General features: G+C 27.4%; 1 long non-coding RNA gene across 1 annotated transcript; it reads right to left on the reverse strand.

Annotated features, from left to right (window-relative positions):
- Positions 1–18874: 18874 nt before the first annotated feature.
- Positions 18875–22507, reverse strand: LOC135927735 (uncharacterized). The gene is made up of 3 exons (XR_010572166.1): positions 22487–22507; positions 20741–20797; positions 18875–19042 (listed from the first exon to the last, which is right to left on the reverse strand). It is a non-coding gene; the product is annotated as an uncharacterized LOC135927735 (long non-coding RNA).
- Between the last annotated feature and the right edge of the window lie 560 nt (positions 22508–23067).

Here is a 23067-nt window from a genome sequence, read left to right on the forward strand (position 1 = left end):
TGTGTCACGTAGAGTCATGTCGTAAAATGAAATATCAAATGGAGATTAATTTTTTTTTAGCCTAATCTTAATGAAACATATTTCTATAATAACAAAATACGTTTTAATGTGTTAATTAATTAATTAGTTATTTATATTATATATATTTATAATTTCTAAATCTCTTAGCATATCAATTTTTACTACTTTTATGCTAAAAGATTTAGACATTTAATAATGAATGATTTCTCTTTCTACGGAAAATAAATTTAAATTATGTTTAAATATAAGTATGAGTCCTTTTTAGGCTTTTAGGTAATTGCAATTAAAAAAAATAGTTAGCCATGATATTTTAACAGTTTATAATAATAAGATTTTAATATGTTTTTGAAATATTATTTTATATAGTTTTTATAATGTTATTACATATGTTGTCATTATAATATCTCACAGATTAACCCCACTTTGTGACAATGATATAAATTTATCAGATTTACGTGAATAGAAAAATTTTTTTAAATTATTTCGAAATTGAATTTCTGAAAACATTGCATGCATATACAGATGAACTCAGCTTCTATATGACAGAGATTTATCTGGAGGTAAAGCTCCCACCCCTCAGAAATCTATATTTATCTCTCTAAAAAATAATTCTACCGTTATGACCCCTCAATAGGTTTATCCTACCATCTTAAATGCTTGCTCCAACCCCTTCAGAAAACTTGAAATTCTCCTACCCCCATCCCCCCTCAGGCTCATGTAGAGGATGATTAGATTTTGGCGATGATTAGGAATGCATATATGTATATTAATAGGGGCATAATAAAAGTATTCATAAAATTCTACAGCACAATATAATGCCCTACACACTTAAAAAATTTAATTGGGGATTTCCCAATAAATTTTGTCTAATTCCTTTAGATTCTTATCATCTAACCCTCTGCGTGTAGACAATATTTTACCAAGTCTTTTTAAAATCAAATCGTACTTGTTTTAAAAACGAGACCCATTTCTTAGAAAGAAAAATTTAATATAATAACTTAATCTTTATGTTTCAAACTTTATTTTATTTACTATTCGAAATGTGCAAAAAATATGCATCTTTTACTATCACGTCGATTATTTTCATATATAAATAAAGTAATAAGAAAAACATAATACAACGATTCAATATACACAGTAGCATTGGCCTCTTCCTCTTTGTTTAATAAGTTCTCCTGTTTTTAGGTAATTCTAAAAATATTTTTCTTAATATATTCAGAGATAAAAAGTCATAGGTGTTTTAGATAATGTGAAACTTATCGTTGATAATTACATTCCGAATCATAAGGCAATTTGATAATAAAATTTTTAATAATTTGATTAAATTTATATAGTTATATGGCATAATGGAATATATGAATTTTCTTATAGAGAAACAATTTTTTCGAATACATTATAAAATATTATAGTTTTTATTCATTAAAAAGCATTGTATTCTTATAATGTAAATAATTTCTCTTAATAAATGTTTTAACTTTATTTTGATTATTATTATTACACTGAAAAAAATTGTAAAAAAAAAAAAGATTATTCATTGATCATTGCAAAAATTGATGTTTAATATATGTTATAAATATTAAAAATATACTTAAAAATTAATCATAGAGTCTCTCCATTGGAGGGGATTCTTCTCTTCTCTTCTCTTCTCTTCTCTTCTCTTCTCTTCTCTTCTCTTCTCTTCTCTTCTCTTCTCTTCTCTTCTCTTCTCTTCTCTTCTCTTCTCTTCTCTTCTCTTCTCTTCTCTTCTCTTCTCTTCTCTTCTCTTCTCTTCTCTTCTCTTCTCTTCTCTTCTCTTCTCTTCTCTTCTCTTCTCTTCTCTTCTCTTCTTCTTCTCTTCTCTTCTCTTCTCTTCTCTTCTCTTCTCTTCTCTTCTCTTCTCTTCTCTTCTTTCTTTAGATACTTCATAAATTCAAATAAAATATATGATAATCTAATTTAAGTAAAATTTTTCATAATTATATCTGGAGAATTCACATCACAAATAGAACTTTGTTAATTCTTTTTATTCGATTTGTTTAAAGAAATATATAAAATTAACTTCTATTAGATCAACTTTGCCATACCATAAAAAATATTTGTTTATAAAGAGTAGTAGTAAGTGATAAGTAAAGGCGTTCAATAATCCATGGTTCTAAGCTTATAATTTTTAATATATTATTAATTATTTTTATAATTGAGGTATGATAGAAATTGTAAAGAAAAAAATATATAAAATAAATAAAGATATTAATTAACTTGTTTAATTTCCCCTCTATTTTTAAACTATTATAATATAGAACAATATAATACTCAACAATCAGCTCCGCCTTTGATTGGATCTTGACTAATAGTTCAAAATTTTTTTACGGGCTGTGCTAAATTCCTGATAAAGATTTTCCGCGGGTCGGATAAAAACAAGGGGCGTAATTAATAAAATGCCAATTTAGAAAGATCTGTTATTAAAGTTTTGTAATATTTATAATAATTTTTATATAGATGGCGTTAAATAATATGTAGTGTTGATTTTAGAACAGAATTGCAAAATGTTTAAAATATAAATGTTTAACATTTTTACTAGTAGTTTAGAAATGTATCTAATTTAACGCCTTTTACAATATATATAAACTGTATAACATTATTTTGAGAGATATAAATACAAATGAATGACTATAAATGTGAGGCAAATTTATTTCTATAAGTTAAAAAATGATAAGAATACCTATATCAACTAATGTTAGGGTTTAAAGCCTTAACAAATTATTTAAATTCATTTGTTAAAATAATTTTTAACGCCAAATTTTATCAAATATTTCAATAAATGATGTATGATTATTATTATTGATTTACAAGATTTATTAGTTATTACTTATTAGATCCTTTGTACAACTCTGTTACTTACATCATTAATGATTCAATAAAATTATTATTCTAAGTTTTTTTTAATGGAATTAAGATTTAGTTTGTCATTTTTTTAACAAATTAAACCCAACAAATCTTACATCTAGCAGAATCAGTTGATGTTTGGCAAGTTGTTCCCAATATATCTGCATATTTTTTCCCGTCCTCTCCAGACTGTGTAGAATTAAATGGGGTCAACTTTTACCTTGTTCTCCAATGCTTTTCTGATTCCGAAACGTTTATTATACAATGGGTACTATTTATTTAATAAACCAAATATTGATTATTATAAAATATGTGGCATGGCCAAAAGAGCAATATAAAACGCCTAAACAGATTTTCAGGAATGGGGAAAGCATAACTAGTGACTTAAATCTATGTCAAAATCAGCAGATCCTATAATCATCATATCGGAGCTTTATGTACAATAAATTAAAGCTTGATATTTCGCTGAAGATAATTATTAATTACATAGTGATCTAAAATTTTTATAATTATAATTATGAGAATTCCATTGAAATTTATGTAGATTTCCTATTTTTCATTGAACTAAACCTGATATATTAATCAACTTAAAAATACTTATTCTAATTGTACACATGTTATAAATTGCATATATAAATATATACTTTTTTCATACATAGTACAATTTTCTAAAGTTATAACTTAACAATTTTAGAAATATTAAATGCTTCTCCTCATTATTCCAATAGGGAATTTTTTGCAAATAATTATATGATTATTTTCCAATATAAATTAATACTGTAAATTATTTTAGACGAATAATTTCGAATAATAGATTTTTTTCTTATTCTTAATCTAATTCGATTCGAATGTGCTATTCGATTTAGTAAAATACTCGTCGAATTGAATATAGAATAATGAATAATTTGTTTTAGGTGTAATTCGTGCGAACACAATGTGACATATTGTAAAAATCATTATTTATTTTTATTGCAATCCATATTAGAAAGATTTTCGTGTTATTAATAATTTTTACTTTCTAGTATATGTATAAAATCAGTGAATTCCTGAAATAATTCGGCTGATGATTTATGATGTTATTCCACTTGCTCTAACAAGGGCCAAAATTTATTAAAAAAACAATAATAACCCATTTATTATTCAATATTTATAAACGGAATCACATGGTATAATTCGATCACTATATAACATTCTCCAAGGATGGAACCATCTAGTTGGCTTTAGAAAACACATAATGTTTGCTAGATTCGAATCCAGAAATATCGGATTGTGATACACATACACTCAATCGACTAGGCCACAAGGCACTACACGTAAGCAAAGTTATTTAATATTTAAATATTACAATAATACAGTCAATGACAAAAGATCAGGGCCGAGCAGTGCAAATGCTACCCTCCCCTCCTCTACAGATCTCTCATATTTATATTCAAAATCTATGCTACTAGTGGAAAAGTAATTTATCGATATGGATATTCAGAATATAATACAAGAGGCTGATGGTATATAGGTATATTCGCGGAACTTTATCCAACCTATATAAAATGTAAGAAGTGTTATTATATGCGTGTGTTTTTATTTTCATATGATGGATTATTGTGTGGTATAAATTCGTGGTTGATTTACAGGCGTCGCATAACAAAAAATATAACGAATATATGTAGTTATTAATATATAATAATAATTATTATTATATTTTAAATGATTGAAACCTCTCGAGATCGAAATTTCAAATAAAAATTTGGTAAATTTGGGAATTTCATTTCTAAATTTTTTTTTCGAAATATTTTTGCGTTTTATTATATCATACTTCGTCCTTTTAAGGTAATTCATTGGTATACACATACTCCATTTTTGCAATTGTTTTTCTCCCTATTTTTATATACGATCCATGGTTAATACAGATATGACTGAACGCGACATACAATTGGTTGAGATCTTCCATTCTCCTTTTAATAAACCAATTTGTTTTTGATGCAGAAGCCATATAGGGCTTTTCAAAATCAAAATTTGAAAGATCCAAAGCTCAGATTTCAGGAATGTAACAAATGTTAACTTTTTTTTTACTTAATCAATTATATATATATTTTTTTTCTCTATAAGTATAAATAGTACGATTTAAAAATAAATAAATATAAGATTTGGAACATGTTAGAAGTAGTTATCTATTTCAAAGGCACTCTCAATTGAAGAATATTCCTAGATAGACCTCTCAATGGATCAAGGCTTTAGCATATACAGCATAATTGGGAGATTTTTAACCACGAAATTTATAATATTTATAATATTTATATAATGATGATTTCAAATAAATAACGATATTTATTTTTTTCAATCTTTGCTAACAAATTAAATTTTATTATCTAATTAAATTCTATATAATATTATATTATATGATTTTATCGAAAAATTTATTAAAACATGTTTAACCTACCCTATATATTTTTAGAAAAATTTTGCTATTAATTTTTGAGTAATTTATTATATCTATAAAAAAATCTATCATAAACGAATATAAATAGTATTTACGTTCAAAGATTCATGGCAAAATTTCAAAAAAATAAATTACACAATGACTGAAGAAAATGAATGATAGTATAGTTAGTGTGTTATTATATAAAAATCTAAATCGTAACTTTAATAAGTATTGCTACATAAAATGTCTTGGAGATAGGAAGGTCTTTTGGAGTTGAAACTCCCACCATGGAAAATATGATTAGGCAGAATTTGGCAGATTCATAATATTTTTATAGTAAATCTAGTACTAATTTTTGAATACTCATCTTAATCTTTTACCTAAAATCATCTCTCTCTCAAAATATTAATACAGATTATCAAAAGGAGCTGAGAAACGGCATACTCTCCAAAGCTGCTATAATTCAGAATAGACATTTTTAACCTCTTCTACTTCCAACTGTAGAAACCCACTTAGTTTTACTTTATTTAACAATCGTTCATCATTTAGTATATATGTTAACCATTTATCTAGGCAATTTATTACCAGTTCGTGAAAATTTATTGAAACAATTAGTTGGCCTGAAGCCAGGTCTGGCTATACACTTTCGTGGATACCTTCTATTTCATAGATTTCTATTGTTTGAAGTTGCTTAAATTTTAGATACAGGTGAAGTCGTCTAAAGATTTTATAGTAAAATCTTGAGGGTACTCTAACCTTTGTGAATCTTGTAAGAATGCTGTTTTAACAAAATATTTTAAGATTTATTTAACCCAACAATTAAAAAAAAAAACTTTATCATGATTTATAAATTAATGTGCCATGACAAATATTCCTATTCATATAATTTAATTCCCATTAGGATATCGTTAATGTTTTGACAAATAACCGTTAATGTTTGTAAACATAATGGTGACTTAATTTTTTTTACCATATCCATCTATTAATGATAACTATAAACTAGTATCCTCTTGTATTTTGTGGATCATCATCAATCTATTTTGTATAGTTGTGAGTGATCATCTTCGAAACAAATTTCATTTATAGTTTAGGTGATTGGAACTATTTATATTATCCTTTTTTTTTGAAAATGATGGCTACCTATTATCTGATGTATACTTTAGTTGTTTTTAAAAATTAAAGACCCTCAGTTTAGAGATATTGTTGTTAAACCTCTTTCTATGATAGATTTATCGCTATCGATTATTAGTATAGCTCTAAACGCGTATTGTGCACGATTTGAATGGTAGTCAACGGTTTTAAATAGGTGTCTCTAATTATATTTCTTACATAAATTTTTGTTCAATATGGATATGGGAGACTTCGTTCGATATTTCTGGGAGTATTTTTTTGTTAAACGACACAATATGGGTCGATTTTTAAAAATAGCTTAATTAGGATTATAATCCAAAATAAGCCTCGAAAATTGGCTTAGATGGCAGAAGTTAGACTCTCATATTTGCCAAATCTTGACGCTTATATAATATTATTTTGGCTAAAATCTTGATAGAACCGTTTTAACAAAATTAGATATAACATTGATACTTAAAATGGTTTGATATGATTTTAATGCCGTCTCCAGGTTACTATTTATTGTTATGTATTGAGGGATGTAGGTACACTGATGGGTTGTACGTATGCTGAGTGTGATAATCCTTAGGATTTTATTGGCCAAAGATTTCTCCAATTCCTCATATTTCGCTATTTGTCTGTACTCTTGATACGACATAAGAGTTATGGACAGTAGCTTACTATTTAAAGTTGTAGATTTCATGCCTAAGGTAAGGTGGATCGCTACAAATAAATATGGGCTTTCTTTAAAATTGCATGTGTTAGAGATTAAGGGCTTCCGCGATTTGCGTTATTGTTTAATCGATGATATTGCCTTCTATTTTGTAGCCGGAAAGAACCTCGATTTGGTAGCTCCGCTATTCCATGAATGGATTCATTGATTTTATTAAATCCTTATGTTTTTTTTACCGCATTTGTGGAAAAGGTTCTTTTTATCTTTACAAATTAAAGCCGCAATACGTGAGAAATAAGGTTTTTTTTAAAAAAAAGTCGGTTATATTCATAGTTTGTAACGGGAGCTGGTGTATAGGAATATCTCAGTAGTAAAATTTTTCCAAAATAGATAACATATTATTGATTACCAGACGACAAAAGAAAGGAATAAATGCTTTTATCGCTTTTAAACTCAAACTTTGAACGAGAGTTTTGCAGAGGTAGAAAATCTAGGACGTAAGGCAGTAGGTATAACGAGGGTGGTATCAGAGATGATTAAAGGTTCTGATGATTTGAGAATTGAATGGTTAACGAATTTAGCCAATCAAATTGTCGCAGAAGGAATTATTCCGTAGGATTGGTGAAGAAGTATAATCATTCTAGTATACAAGGGGAAAGGTGATCATTTAGATTGTGGGTCTTACAGAGCTATTAAATTCTTGGAATATGCAGTGAAAGTATTTGAGAGGGTGTTGGAAAAGCGGATAAGGGAACAAATTAAAATTGATGAAATTCAATTTGGGTTTTACACCAGGGAAAGGCACGACAGATGCAATTTTTATGGTGAGACAAATACAGGGTAAATCTTGCAGAGGAAAAGTAACGGTATTATGCGTTTGTTGATATGGAGAAAGCATTTGACAGGGTGCCGCGCGTGGTTACTAGATGAGCCTTGAGAAAAATCAGGCGTAGAAGAATGGTTTATTATGGCAGTGATGGCGTATGTGGGAGCACGAATTGCGGTGCGGAGGGATGATGGAGACAGTTAAAGCTTTGAAGTGAAGATAGGACTTTATCAAGGATCCGTGCTGAGTCCATTATTATTTATCTTAGTAATAGATGTGGTGGCTAGGATACGCGAAGGACTTCCCAGGGAACTATTATATGCAGATGACTTTGAATTAGTGGCGAGCGGTGAGGAAGAATTCAGGGATAAAATTAGTAGATGGTAGATGGCTATGGATGCAAAAAGCTTGAAAAGAAATGCATCAAAGACAAAGGTGATGATAGGTAGGAAAAATCTTAAGATGGAGGAATTCGACCTAGCCTTGTGTTTTATGTGGGAAAGGAGTTGCTAGAAATTAAATCCAATGTACCAGATGCCACAAATGGGTCCTTAATAAATGTAGCAGGAAAAAAAAGGAAGTTTGATGATAGCAATAATGACTTTTATACCTGGAACGTGCATAAAAAAAGTACACTGATATCGTAGAAAATAGTGGTTTGGTTATTGGTAATTGGTTATCTTTGGGAAAAGTGGATAAGTTTTGTTATTTGGTTGATATGCTAAACGCAGATGATGGTGTATATTCTGCTGCTGTTGCAAGGGTCAGACAATTATGGAAGAAGTTCGAAGAGATGTTGTCTATTCTAGCAAATTAAAAAAAGTCTCTCTGAAGTTAAAGTGAAAAGTTAACGTAAGCTATGTCAGGAGTTGTTTAGTTTATGGCGCGAAACATGGGCTGAAAGCTACCCACGAGACCAAATTAGAAAGAACAGAGATGAGGATGATTAAGTGGATATGTGAGGTATATCTGAGAGAGAGAAAAACTAGCAAGGAAGACCAAGATTGGGTAATGATTGGTGTGGTAATGAGTAGACTAAGATGGTTTGGGCATGTGGATCGTAAGACAAAAGATGATGTGTAAAGAGATGCAACTTCATAGAAATAGGAGGATCAAGACTCAAAGATGACATGGATAAATGTGATAACGGCAGGTACGAGAAAAAAATGAATCTTACAAATATTGATACTCAGAACCGTCAAACTATGGAAAAGAAAAATCACAGGGAAAACTGGCCCCATAAAGAATTTAAAGGGCGTTTTCGGAAATAAAACCAAGCTTTTTTATATGAATTATACTGTTTAATTAATATAATTCTCTTAATATTTATATATTAATCATCAATTTTTTTTTGTATAATATCCATTTTTAGAGGTCAAGACTTAAATTATCAAATCAAAAAATAAATTTTTTTTTTTTCGTAAATTATATCTCAAGTTGATTTCTCTCATATTAAAAAAAAAGTTAAATTTTAACAAAAATATAAATAGTAAAATTTATTAATTATTATTTTAAATATTATTATAATTAAAGGTTGAGGACATTGAAACGTAAAATAAATATTAATTTTAAAAATAGAAAAATATATTAACTTCAAACTCTTTTTTCGATAAAAATTTTATTTAAATGGTACAAATTAATTCTATGTTCCTTATGGTATGTAATATCCTTATTTATATATTGTCTACTAATTAAAACACTTATTAAATTTAAAAAAAACAGATGTTCCTTATTTTAACTTTCGTTTTTTCATCGATAACACAAGGCCGAATACCTGAAGGTAATATACATAAATCTAATTAATTTATTATTCGTTAATAATCTCACATCTCTAAGCTAGTGGCTGACAGAGTATCCTAGACTGAGTCAATAATCTATCTAACTCTTTATTTTGCTCTTACTTTTCATAAGCCCTCATCTATTTTTGACGTAACTCTCTATATAAATTCCTTAGGACGAAAATTAATTAGTCAGGCCTACTTTCATAGCCAGCCTTAATATTTAAAAAAAATATTGAGCAAGACACAAATGTAGAAAATATTATCATATTTCTTTAGATATAGAATTAATATATTATACCTTCTACCTGATGAACAAAATTATATATTAATTGGTAAAAAAAATCATGGAAAAAAACTTGAGTCAAAGTAATATTTCTAATTCTATTTATTAAATAAATTTAAGACAAGGCTACAGGGGTGGATCAGTACAAAAAAAGTCTATTTTGCAGGATCACACTTGTATTTATAGTATACAATAATACATAAGTAATTATATTTAATATAATCAGAGTTAAGGCAAAATAAAAAGTCATATATATATCTAATTTTTTTTTCAATATTATAAACAGAAAATTTATTTAATAAATTATATTTATTTTCTTAGAAGATATGGAAATTCAATCTAGATTATCCAGAAACAACTAAATCTAGTAAAGATTATATATTTGTATTTTTCCATAAACTATATTGGTTATATTTTTACGATCATGAATATACAATTTATATGATGTTCTTCCTCTGAAAATTCATAAGAATTTTTCTTAAAATGCTATGCCACCACATTTCGGCTTTTAAAGTGTATGAAATAAACTATAAACATTTGTAAACTTTATGCTGACTATAAATATACTATATCTCACGTCAATTAAAAGTCATAAGATTTGAATTTACCAATTATTTTCTAACAAAATTTTATCTATAAAACGGCAACTGTAATTTGATTGGAAGCTCAGATTTCAGGAACATTAGCAGCAGTGTTTAATCTTTTTTTCCCATCTTACTCAGACTATTTTATATATTTTCTAAGTATTAAATAATTTGATTTAATAAATAATTTAATAAAAAAAGATTTGCATGATGTTAGAAGTAGTAATTTATATCGAACCGGTATCACAATTCCTCATTTTGCGGAACGTATTGGTGGCTGATAGACCTCTCAACCCGATCGAGGCTTTCGGATAATGATTGCAGCACAATAGGGAGATTATTTTAATTTACCCCGAAAATTTATATTTATTTATATTAACGACGATATTTCAATTAAATATCGAAAATGACTTAATCTTGATATTTATTTTCTAATTTCCCTAATAAATATAAGATTTACATTATCGGATAATAATTAAGTAAATTCTATATATAAATATTATATTACTTATATATATATAATAACGAAAGATGTGTTTTGTTTCCACAAACGTGTTTTTTTTTACCGCGTATTTATTTTAGATTTAAAAATGTTGGGAATGAGTTTTGGTGCAGTTAAACGGCTCGTCTTGCCCCGATTTTTTAAAACGGCCAACTCAATGTTTTAGCCAAAAAAAATATTGACTACACCTCGGGATTTCGATAAAATATGTCTAGACCTTTGTTCCTTCTATTAGAAAAATCTTCAGGCTTGCCTAGTATTTTTCTGGATAAAATATTGAGTTAGCCGTATACGTTATAAATATTATAACATGAGATTATCATACTTGAAAAATTGTTTGAAATAAATTTATTCAAATCTTCCTAATATTATTACCCTATGAATTCTCCACTTTTTTTTTTCGTAGTGATGAATTAAAAATTATTTTAGAATAAAGAGAAAGTTTATAAAATATTTAAATTTAAAATTAACTTCTTAAAAAAAAACTATAAAAAATTCAATACTATAATATAATACTAATAAAAAATAATTTCTCAAAAGAGTGCCTAACCTGAACTCTGCTGAGAAGGGGTTAGCTACCCGTAGCTGTCAAGTAGGTTTTCAGATCCTATCTCAAAAAATATTATAAAATAAAAACGGTTTGACTAAACTGCAAATGCTAAGGTAAACTGCATATGCCAAGGTAAACTACCCGTAGCTGTCAAGTAGGTTTTCAGATCCTATCTCAAAAAATATTATAAAATAAAAACGGTTTGACTAAACTGCAAATGCTAAGGTAAACTGCATATGCCAAGGTAAACTGCATATGCCAAGGTAAACTGCAAATTTTTCATATATTATCTATTATTTGTAGTGAGATTCATTTTCTTATGATATAAATAACTTATAAAAAATTAAATTATTAGATATATTCAATAATAAAGAAATATACATTAATAGTTGAATTTTTATTTTATCTCATAATAAATCGTTTAAATCCTTTAATATAAATTTTATTAAAAATATGTATTATTATAAAATACTATTATAAAAAAATAAAATCATTTAAAAATGTTATTTGTCAGAATTTACTTACTAAAACATTAAAGGTTCATTTTAATAAGCTGAATTATCATAATACGCATGGTGGAGGGCTATGTATAATATTTAAAACAAAGTCATTGGCCTGTAAAGTATATTGTTAAATATTACAATATAAAATATTATTTTGTGTCAAATGTTATTCAATAATACCAAGTTACTAATTAAATAAAATAATTTAAATATTATTTATCTTTGATTTATCTAAGTATTATAGTAAATGATTAATTTATATAATTAGAATCATATTTATATAAATATTTCACATGATGGCATTCATCCATTTACCTTTTTTTTAACCTCATTTTATTAGATTAAAAGATTAAGATCTTATAAATTTTTTTCTAATCGTCATATCTAATAATACACTTAATATATTCAATCAGAAATGGATAATCACGTAAGGAAATATTTATATTACATGGGTAGATCCTCAGGAATAAGAATCTAGATACAGATGAGAAAAAATTAAACTTAGATACAGATTCTAGTATCCTTTTTAAAATATCAAAAAGATACTTGCATCTAATTATCATAACCAATTAAATTAGAATAGTTTATAAAATACAGTTTTTATTAGTTATTTGTGAAGAACATAACATATTCATTTAAGAATTAATATTTACAATAATTAATAAAATATTTAATGATGAATTAATATATCAGGCATTTTGCATAGATAGGAAAGGGAGACTAGTACTTTTAATGGGAGTTGAAATATTAATTTGTAAAAGAGTATTTAAATAGATTTATTATTTTATAAGATAATCAAAATTTTAAAATAATTTAGTATTAGACCTTTGCCATTTTGGCATACATAGCATTGTACCAAAACTAAATAACCTTTCAATTGAAGCTGATGAAGATATTACAGTACTATATTTATAAAAAAAATTCCTTAATGGAAAGATAATGATTAAGCATTTTTTCAACTTTCTCATAATATAATTTATAACCTCCAGTTCAATGTTATTTGTATTATTGAACTCAGCAACACTTAAAGACCCTTTTTATGGTCATTTAAACAATTAAATTATATTACTTTAATGATTAGCTTAACCCACCAACAATTTTCATTAGATATTAGCCTACGTTAAAACCCCAAGTAATTATATCTCAGGATAGCAAATCAAAGTCTTTCGAAATCAACTGAAAATTCGAACAAATACACCTACCCCTCCTCCCTCTACATTCTTTACTTAAAAAAATACATCATTTAACAAAAATATCCGGAATCCCATATCTAAATCATATTTTCCCCCTAAAAATGGATCTAGATACAGATACACTGTCTAAAATAATATCTAGATACAGATATTTTAATCAAAAATCTATCTAGATACAGATACCACATTTTTATATCTAGATACAGGAAACAACTCTGGAATTTAGCTTACTAAGTAATAATGCAATATGATTTTAGAATATAATATAACAAAAAATAATTTTTTTAAAATAATACGCCATCTTGCGGAGTTAATATTATTGAAATTTAAAATTTAATTATAAATATTTTTAATAAAAATATATTAAAGGATTTAAACGATTCATTATGAGATAAAAGATAATTTAACTATTAAGGTATATTTCTTTATTATTGATTATATCTAAAATTTACTTCTCTTAAGAGAAAAAGGCAATGCACCATATAATATTATAAAATATAATATTGCTTTTAATATTTTATCATTATACCATTTAATGTAACATGCATTTTGATATTTTTATTTTATCATATTTACCAGCTGGTTAAACTTACTCACCTATAAATTTTTATTATGATATCCCTATTTACTTAATTTATTAATTAATTATTTATTATATTTTATCGAGTTAATTAATATTTAAGTTGATAATATGGCCATCGGCATATTTTTCTTAACCTTCAAAGGTCACGGTAAAAAAAATATATATGTGTGTATATGCACAAATTAAAAGAAAAGAAAGATACTTCTTCCTCTTCAATTTGGGGTTGGTGCGAGCTCAGGCTGTAAAGCAGCTGCTTATATAACTCGTATTTATGCTCAAAATAATACAATTGCTCAACATCTTGTAAAAATCGATATTACATATGCTTACGATAGCATTCACAGAAAAGTAATAATTTCACAATTTGCAAAGCATTTCCCAATTTTTACAAATTATATCCTCTCGTCCTATAAGAAACCATCACATTTGGTATTTGGCCATCATATCTTAACCTCTTCTGAAGATATTCAGTAAGGTTCCCTAGGCTTCATATTATTTTGTCTTGGTATCCATGATTTGATTACATAAATAAACAATGAATGCAGCTGCCCTTACACTTATGGTTGGGGTCATCTCTGGCGAATCCGCAGAGGAGATAAAGGCTATCAATATTATTAAGGCTTCTACTGATAGCCTCGGACTTGCAATTAATCAAATCAAAACTGAGTATTGCGATATCAATTCAATTCCACAAAATGTTTTTGGTTTTAAACATGTCCCCTTGAAAAATCTATCGCATTTGGGCTCTCCCATTGGTGAGGAGTCTGTGAATTCTTTTTTTTAGCGATATGGACGATATCTTTCAAAATTTAAAACGCTTTCTTTCTTGTCTTTCGGCTCACTAGGCATTTTTTTTTAATTCGGAATTTCTTCCACATCCCTAAAATCCTTTATATGCACCACGGTCGAGCCCATTATTTTTAGTGAGGGAGCATTTAGTGAGATTCTAAACCAGAATAAGAGTCATCCTTAGCGACTGTTTAAATAACAAATTTACAGACATGGCATCAACTTCCAAATATGGCGGCCTTGGTATAAGATCTTCGATGTCAATATGTGCGTTCATTGCTAGCTACCTTCAGGCACGTATATTAATTGACCAACATCAACAGGCTATGACGGTAATCAACCCAAAATATTAGGTACAACGCAAATCAATATAAATCACGAAGGTGTAACTAAAAATTTGCAAGATATCGTTGTTAATTACAATAAGAATCCGTTGCTCGTCAGAATTTGGCTAAGTGCTTTCAAGAATATTTTAAAATATTTGTAGGAAATGGATATATAGATGATGATTATTATAATGACAAATTTACTAAACTTATACAAAGTCGCGAATCTAAAATGACTAATAAACCTATCAAAAACCAATAGTAAACTTCTTTTAAGACAAGATGCAATACCAAGAATGATACCGCTAAGAAGAGTACCATAGTCTAGAATAGATATAGTAAAGAACTAAAAGATGAATACAGAATAAAATAATTGAGCCCGTAAAAAATGTACTTTGGGTCAGTCCGTTAACTCCAGTGTTTAAGAAAGATGGGAGTCTCAGGTTGTGTGCCGACTTTAAAGCCACAGTTAATCCTAGATTTTAAGTACCTGATACCAAGAAAAGATGACTTAATTGCAATACTATCAAAAGAAACTAAAATTCACCAAAATCGACTAGAGTGCATCTTTGCAAATTGCCATAGATAAAAACTCTAGGGACATGCTAACCATAACACATATAGGGTACTTTAGAATTACCAGACTATCCCTTGGTCTCAAAACTGCTTCTGCAATATTTCAATAGGCCATGGGCCAAATATTTGGAGATATGAAGTATGTGTGATATTTTATATTGACAGTTATGTGGTGAGAATGACGAAATACATACAGAAAACATAAATATAGTTTTTGAAAGAATATTGACGTATGGTCACAACCAATTTTGCAAAGCGCGTATTCACGCGAACCAATATCAGAAATTTAGGGCATAAACATAGGCGTGGATAGGTATACGCCCTAATCGAGATAAAATCAAAGCGGTAAAATGTGTCAGAGCCAGAATCTTATGGTGAACTTTCTACATTTTTAGGAATTACAAGTTACTACAGAAAATTTTTGAACATTTTTGCGGACCTAGCAGACCCTTTTACAAAATAGTACAAGAAAAATGGAAAATGGGAAGCCGAACATGTTTAAAGTTTAAATGAAATGAAGACATTAATCAGTCAACCTTCTACCCAACATACACTAAATGATTATGAACAGCGAGCGATGAAGCTAATGATGATGATCAAGTTAATGATATGACGATGATGATCAAGCATGACAGGAACGAGCACTACAGGAACAGCAGTGAAGAATCAATGGAGGTATGATTATTATTATATCAAGAGATTATTATATTATTAGAATATTGATATTCGAAAATTGTTTGAAATAGATTAATTTTAAGTCCCTATCGTTCATTTACATAATTATTTTTTATTAATGTATTCAATTTTGTGAACTTATATTTCAATTTAATTTGCACATTATAGAGAGATGAAGAAACATTGTAATATACTATTTTTATATTTTATTCAAATTATATTATATATACTTTAGTAATTTGAAATAGAGCGGTGAAATATTAAAATATTTTGAAACCTTTTCTTCATTGTTTAAAAAAAAATACTACCCCCTGTCTATCCCATTTTTCAATAAATACAAATTCATATCAATTTTGGGTATTACATAGAGAGTGAGCGGCTATTTCGCATCCCCCTTTAGTACTAAAGCATAGTTGATATGTTTGGAACATTTTTGAAGCATCAGGTTTGATGCGCTCAACGATTATCTTAGCTAATAGTCTCCTAAAAAAAGACTATATTGCAATTGGCCGAACTCCACCATCAGGCTTAGAAAAAGCAATTAATCTTGCGCCAAAAAGAATTTGGTGAACTTGACTAGGTAAATCATTGTTCAATTTTCACTAAGTATTACCAATGAATTTACAAATGAATCTTGATAAGGATTTTTAGGGTTAATTAAAAATTGGAAATAAGAGGGGCGAAAACCGTCAATTCCCCCTTCAGAGTTTTTATTAAAAGTTAAAACTGGATTAATTAGTTTTTCCTTACCTATTTCGATTAAATTAGATATTATAAGGATGGGAAGATCTTTAGGAAAAGCCTGGGACAATTCTTTTAATAAAGTGAAAGTATGTTCATCAAATGGAGCCAATTTATCATTAGATGAAGCTAATTTAAGAGCTCCACATACGTCCCCTTGGTCTATTTTTTTGGATATAATTTTGCATTTATGGGCAAAATCATATGTAGCCCTTACATCAGGAACGTAATATTCCATTTCTAAGTCATAAAAATGGTCTATTTTATACATGCATGCAAAATATTTTTTTATTTTTATTTGTAGGTTTAATTAAGACTTTAAAAGGAAAGGTTAAAAGATTCTCCCAAGCTTTAAGGGAATTTAAATTTGAATTAACTTCCATAATAAGTTGTTGCTAAAAAAATTAGAAATTAAAGACCTTGATTTAAGGGGTGGATTAAGGTTGGTGGCTTTTCCCACTTTAAAAAAATTATTATAAAAATCAGGATAAAAATTTTGAGTTACAATGGGGGTAGTTTACCAGAGTTTATCAGAGTTGTTAAAAGATACTTTTTAAATGGATCTAGATACAGATACAACGTCTAAAATAATATCTAGATACAGATTATTTAATCAAAAATCTATCTAGATATAGATACAGATACCACATTTTTATATGATACAGGATCTAGATACTTTCCTTTAACAACTCTGGAGTTTATACATGGTTTTGACCTGGGCCCATGTTTATAAAAACAAATAGCTTGGGTCAAGGTTATATTTCTATATGGCAGTCATTACAAATGATTGACATACCCATTTTAGAAGAGACAAAAAATCTTTATTATTTATTTTGGCAAGATTTATTGTTTTTTATATATATCAATTTGTATTTAAATTTAATCGGTGAAAATTTTATATTAATTTATCTTTATATATCTTTTTTTTTTAAAAACAATAATAATAAAAAAATAACTAATACAAATTGATGTCATCATTCGTTCTAACTATCTAAGCTTCATCTCTTCCATTGAATAACCTTCCATTTTATCTCTTATCCTTTCCCGTAAATTCTATTTCTACAATTTTTCACGTCTTTTTAAAAAATTAATTATTTGCTAGTAACCCCATGACCGGAAAAAAAAATATAAAATTTTCACCGATTAAATTTAAATACAAATTGATATATAAAAAAAAAAAAATTGATTGCCAAAATAAATAATAAAATAACATCGATCAAACATATTCAACATGGTATACATGAATGAATGACTTATTTTCTAAAATTCCAAAAATGTTATTTAAAAAAAAAATAATTAAAATTATAAAATTAAATATTAAAAATTTAATTTTTGGGTTTTAAATAATCGAGTAACGTTTAAATAAAAATTAAAATTAAAACTTTTTCATTTAAAAAATAAATAAGATATTTGCCATAAAATCATTATCAAAGTTCTGATGAGTTTGTATTACATTTTATCGTTATAATATTTTATACAAATATTAATATCAAAAACCAATATTACATCCCACGATACATATATATATCGTATGTTCCATATGGATTTTTCATATAAATTTTTTAAAAAAAATATTAAAATGTCCGTGGCTGAAATTGCCTAAAATTTAAAGGGTAAATACTCTAACACATGCTAGAATACACTTCCGGTTTAATAGGATTTCAAGATTTAAAATCAAGAGATTCCGAATTCCCATACGGAGACATTTATATCAAAATAGCGATATATTTAAGATTTATCTTTTATTTCTTCATATATAAATATTTTACAACCCATCATTTTTATTACATTTTTATACATTTAAAATTCCATCTCTCTCCTCGATTTAAAACTAGTATTGTTAATGGGCTCGTTTAGAGCCGATTTTAGTCCTATTAAAAACAATCCTAATCTTCTGTGAAAATATTGAAAAAACGTCCATAAATGTCAATTATTTAATCGACAGGTACAACAAGAGTAGTTGAAAGGGTTGCTATCTATCTATCTATCATAAAATGCGCCCCAAATTCCGTCAGGTGTAGAATGGGTCAGATATGTCTGGACATTTCCTGAACATTTATTTTTTTTATTAAAAAATTGTGAAAGAAATGTTAGCATTGAATAAGCAAGTGTATTGGTGGTGAATTTCCCGTTACTAAATCAAACAAATTTAAAAGACACTATTCTTAAGCCGACCCCCTCAGATTTTTTCTAAGATTTTTTACTGAGAGTTTTGCATATTAAATGTTTTTTTTAGCTTTTTCCAACTCCAAAGAGCGGCCGAGAAACGGTCCTCTAAAGGTTTAAAAAAATGGGGCATTTTGGGCCTTCTAATCCCTTTGAAACTTAAATATTCTTTGAATAGATTTGAGCTAAAAGCGTCATATAAATTTTTTGTTGTTGTTGTATAGCTTAATGGTAGGCCTTTAAAGTCATAAAAATGTAAAATATTGTTAAAAAATTATTTTTTAAAATCAAAAACCGGATATAGAAAACCGGATATGGTCCAAATCGGTATATTTTTCTTTTTTTTTCAAATATTTTTTATTATGTGCAAAATTTCAAATAGATATGGCGTTTTAATCATTAGCCTATTGCAAATATTCTTAATTTGTAATATAAGTCAAAAAAATATATAATAAAAAAAAGTTATTCCACAGATCATAAAGTAATACTGGGGGGGGGGGGGGCTTTGGTTAATTTATTTTATAAATTGAATTCTCCTCAAAAAAAAAAATAACTAAAAAAAATCGATTTTTTGAATCATACACAATTTTATTGAAATTTAATTTTTATATATTTGCAAATTCAATAATATTTCAAAATATGAAAATAATTTGATTTTCCCTAAGTGGCGCAAAAGTATGAAGAAGAGAAGAGAAGAAGAAGAAGAAGAAGAAGAAGAAGAGAAGAGAAGAAGAGAAGAGAAGAGAAGAGAAGAAGAAGAGAGAGAAGAAGAAGAAGAAGAAGAAGAAGAAGAAGAGAAGAGAGAGAGAAGAGAAGAGAAGAGAAGAGAAGAGAAGAGAAGAGAAGAAGAGAAGAGAGAAGAGAAGAGAAGAGAAGAGAAGAGAAGAGATTTTGAGTTTCGGGAATGGGTTTGACCTTTTTAAACAAAATATTTTTTTTCATATTCATCATCTTCCTACACATGCCTAAATTTCAGTGATATTTTCCTTATAAAAATTAAACTAATTCTGATATGCATAATATTTGATTCTCATATGAACGTTGAGCTTTCTGCTAACCTTTTGGTAATGTTTGTAGCCGAATAAAGCCGTGCTTCGGGCCTAAAATAATTTTTAAACCCGGGCCTCACCGGGCTTGGTATCTTTTTTTTTAGAAATACCAAAGTCTGTGCTCGGTCCAAAATTAAAATTTCGTACACTTATCAAATTCTGTAGAGAGGGGAAAAAAAAATACCGATTATGACCATTTCCGGTTTTGGACAGTTAAATTTTTTTTTAAAAAACAATATTTAGCATCATATATTTTTAAAAACCTGCCATTAGGCTATATAAAGAAATTTAAATGACGATTTTTAGCTCAATTTATATCCAAAGATATTTAAAATTAAAGGAAAAGAGCTTTGCCCAAAATGCTTCATTTTTTGACCTTTTAGAGACCTGTAATCTCAGTCGCTGTTTGGAATTGAAGCCTGTGCAAACTTTAGTAAAAATTTTAGAAAAAATTATGAGGGGATCGGGTTTAAAATTCATGTTAATTTGTCGTAGAATTCACCCACTATATAAATTATAACAATTGTTTACCATGTCTACGTAATGGACCCCAAGACGTCCATCCAGCTTGTCTAACATTGTCCGAATCTTCCATTTATTTTTTTTGTATCGAAATTGTAAATTTTTTTATTTAGCAATGATAAGTAAGTTATAACTACTAACATTTATGTCAACGAACAGCTAGGTCTATTTTTTAGGCTAATCCCAACTATTAGAATTCCCCTAAGAAAAAGAAAACAAAATAAAACCTAACGAGATTAACATGGGGAAAATTGAAAATGAATTAAGAAAAATATTCTAGGAGAAGAGAAACGAAATGGTTAATTTTATTTAAAAGCTTTAAACAAGATTCCCAAATATAATTTAAGCTTATTTATTTTTCATTTTGACTAAAAAATATATGCAAATAAATTTTTTTAATATCAAACTAAAATATTAATATTTAATTTAATATATTTTATAATGATATTTTAATTTTAATTGTTTTTTTTTAATGAAAATTACTTAAAAAAAACTTAGAATCTTTAAATTTATCGATAAAATTAATTTTTTTTTTAAAAAAAAATTACTTTTATATTTAGACCTCTATTTTACGTGTGGACCAACTATCACATATAGTTGTCCAAAAGTCCCGAAAGATATAAATGGGTATTAGTTGTTTTTTTTTTCAATTTAATTCTTAGCGTTTTCTCGCATATCAAATAGAAGATAATGAATTTGTTGAGATGATTTTATAGAAATAGAAGTAGAAAATTTGAGGGGAGTTGTTTTGCCATATGGATCTAGATAGAAATACAGATTACATCGTATAAAAAGTTATCTAGATACAGATACAATTTTTATACTCTTATATAAAAGACTTCCAAACATACATAATACGAATCTTCGTTTGATTTTTCTATTCAAACTATTAATACTTTTAAAAAATAAATTTATATAAAATTACCCCCTGGTTTACCTAAGTTTTAACTCAAATTATGATTGCAGTGTTGGGGATCGAATATTTTTTAAAAAAAAGTAATAGATTGTCACTTCAAATATTATGACTTTTAATGACGTGTATTGATTCCCGTAAGGTTTACAATGCATATTTTTTCGATTACTTTTAAACGGTGGAATGAGTGGCATGGAATTTTTTTCTAAGAAATATATAATATTCCAGTAAATTTTTTGAAAAAAATAGTTCATAAATTTTTCTGGAAGAATATCAGGATTATTAATGCAAAAATATAATCAATATTTTTTATTTTTTTCCCCATGATGGCTAGATTGAACGTCTAAATCTTCCAAAAAAAAATATTAAAATTATTTACATATATTTTCGTTATACGATATCGTAAAAATTGGAGAAAATTTCACTTTTTCTACTCTCAAAATTATTATATTAACTATAAATAACTTTTATAATAAAATTAGGGCTTTTTTTTGACAAAGTTGATTAAAATTTGGCAAAAAAAAAATTGTTATAATTTAAATTTTCTTCATCAAAAATGAAGGAGGTATATACTAATTCTATATCTAAGGAAATATAATAATATTTTATATATCTTGCCAATATATATATTTTTTTTAATATTAAGGCTCGTTATGAACGTGGGCCTGACACTAAATAATTTCTGTTTACTGAAGAGTTACATTCAAAAAAAATTGATTAGAGCTAAATGAAAAGTTTAAGCAAAAAACAGTGTTTTGGATAGATTAGGGGGGGGGGATTAGGGATGCGAGATTCTTAACCACCGATAAAAAAAAATATAATTAGAATTTGTATATATTTACCTTTAAGTATTCCGCACTGCGGCTATCGTCGAAATTATTAAAGTTAAAACAAGGAACATCTGTTTTTTTTTAAAAAAAAATAAAAGCAAATTTGTAAGTGTTTTAATTACTACACTTGACCCAAATGCACCTTCTAATCACACAAAGTCGATGCCCTCGCCTTCGAAGAATCTCGAAAAATCATCAAGTACAGTTCCTTAGACTCTTCTTTCTTATTCATACCCATCGCCTGCTCCATTCTCACCACCTTCGGTAGCAAAGCTCAGACGTTTTTTTTTAAAGAATTAGGCAAACGGATTCGCGAAAAATCCGATCAGCTTAAGGAATTCCTCTTCTGCTCCCGCCATTATTATCTCAAACTAACTAAGTTTTATCACTTCCATTGAATAACCTTCCATATTCTTAGCTTTCTTTTTTTTTTATCCCCTATCCTTTCACGTAAACACTCTATTCCTACATTATTCATTTCATCTTTTTTAAAAAAAAATTTAATTTATATGCTTATTACATTATGATGACATATTATATCAGTAAAATATACAAACAAAGTAACCTATGACCGGAAAAAAAAATATATATAT

Source organism: Gordionus sp. m RMFG-2023, chromosome 4, assembly GCF_954871325.1.
Source record: "Gordionus sp. m RMFG-2023 chromosome 4, tfGorSpeb1-WG-v2, whole genome shotgun sequence".
NCBI lineage: Eukaryota > Metazoa > Nematomorpha > Gordioida > Chordodea > Parachordodidae > Gordionus > Gordionus sp. m RMFG-2023.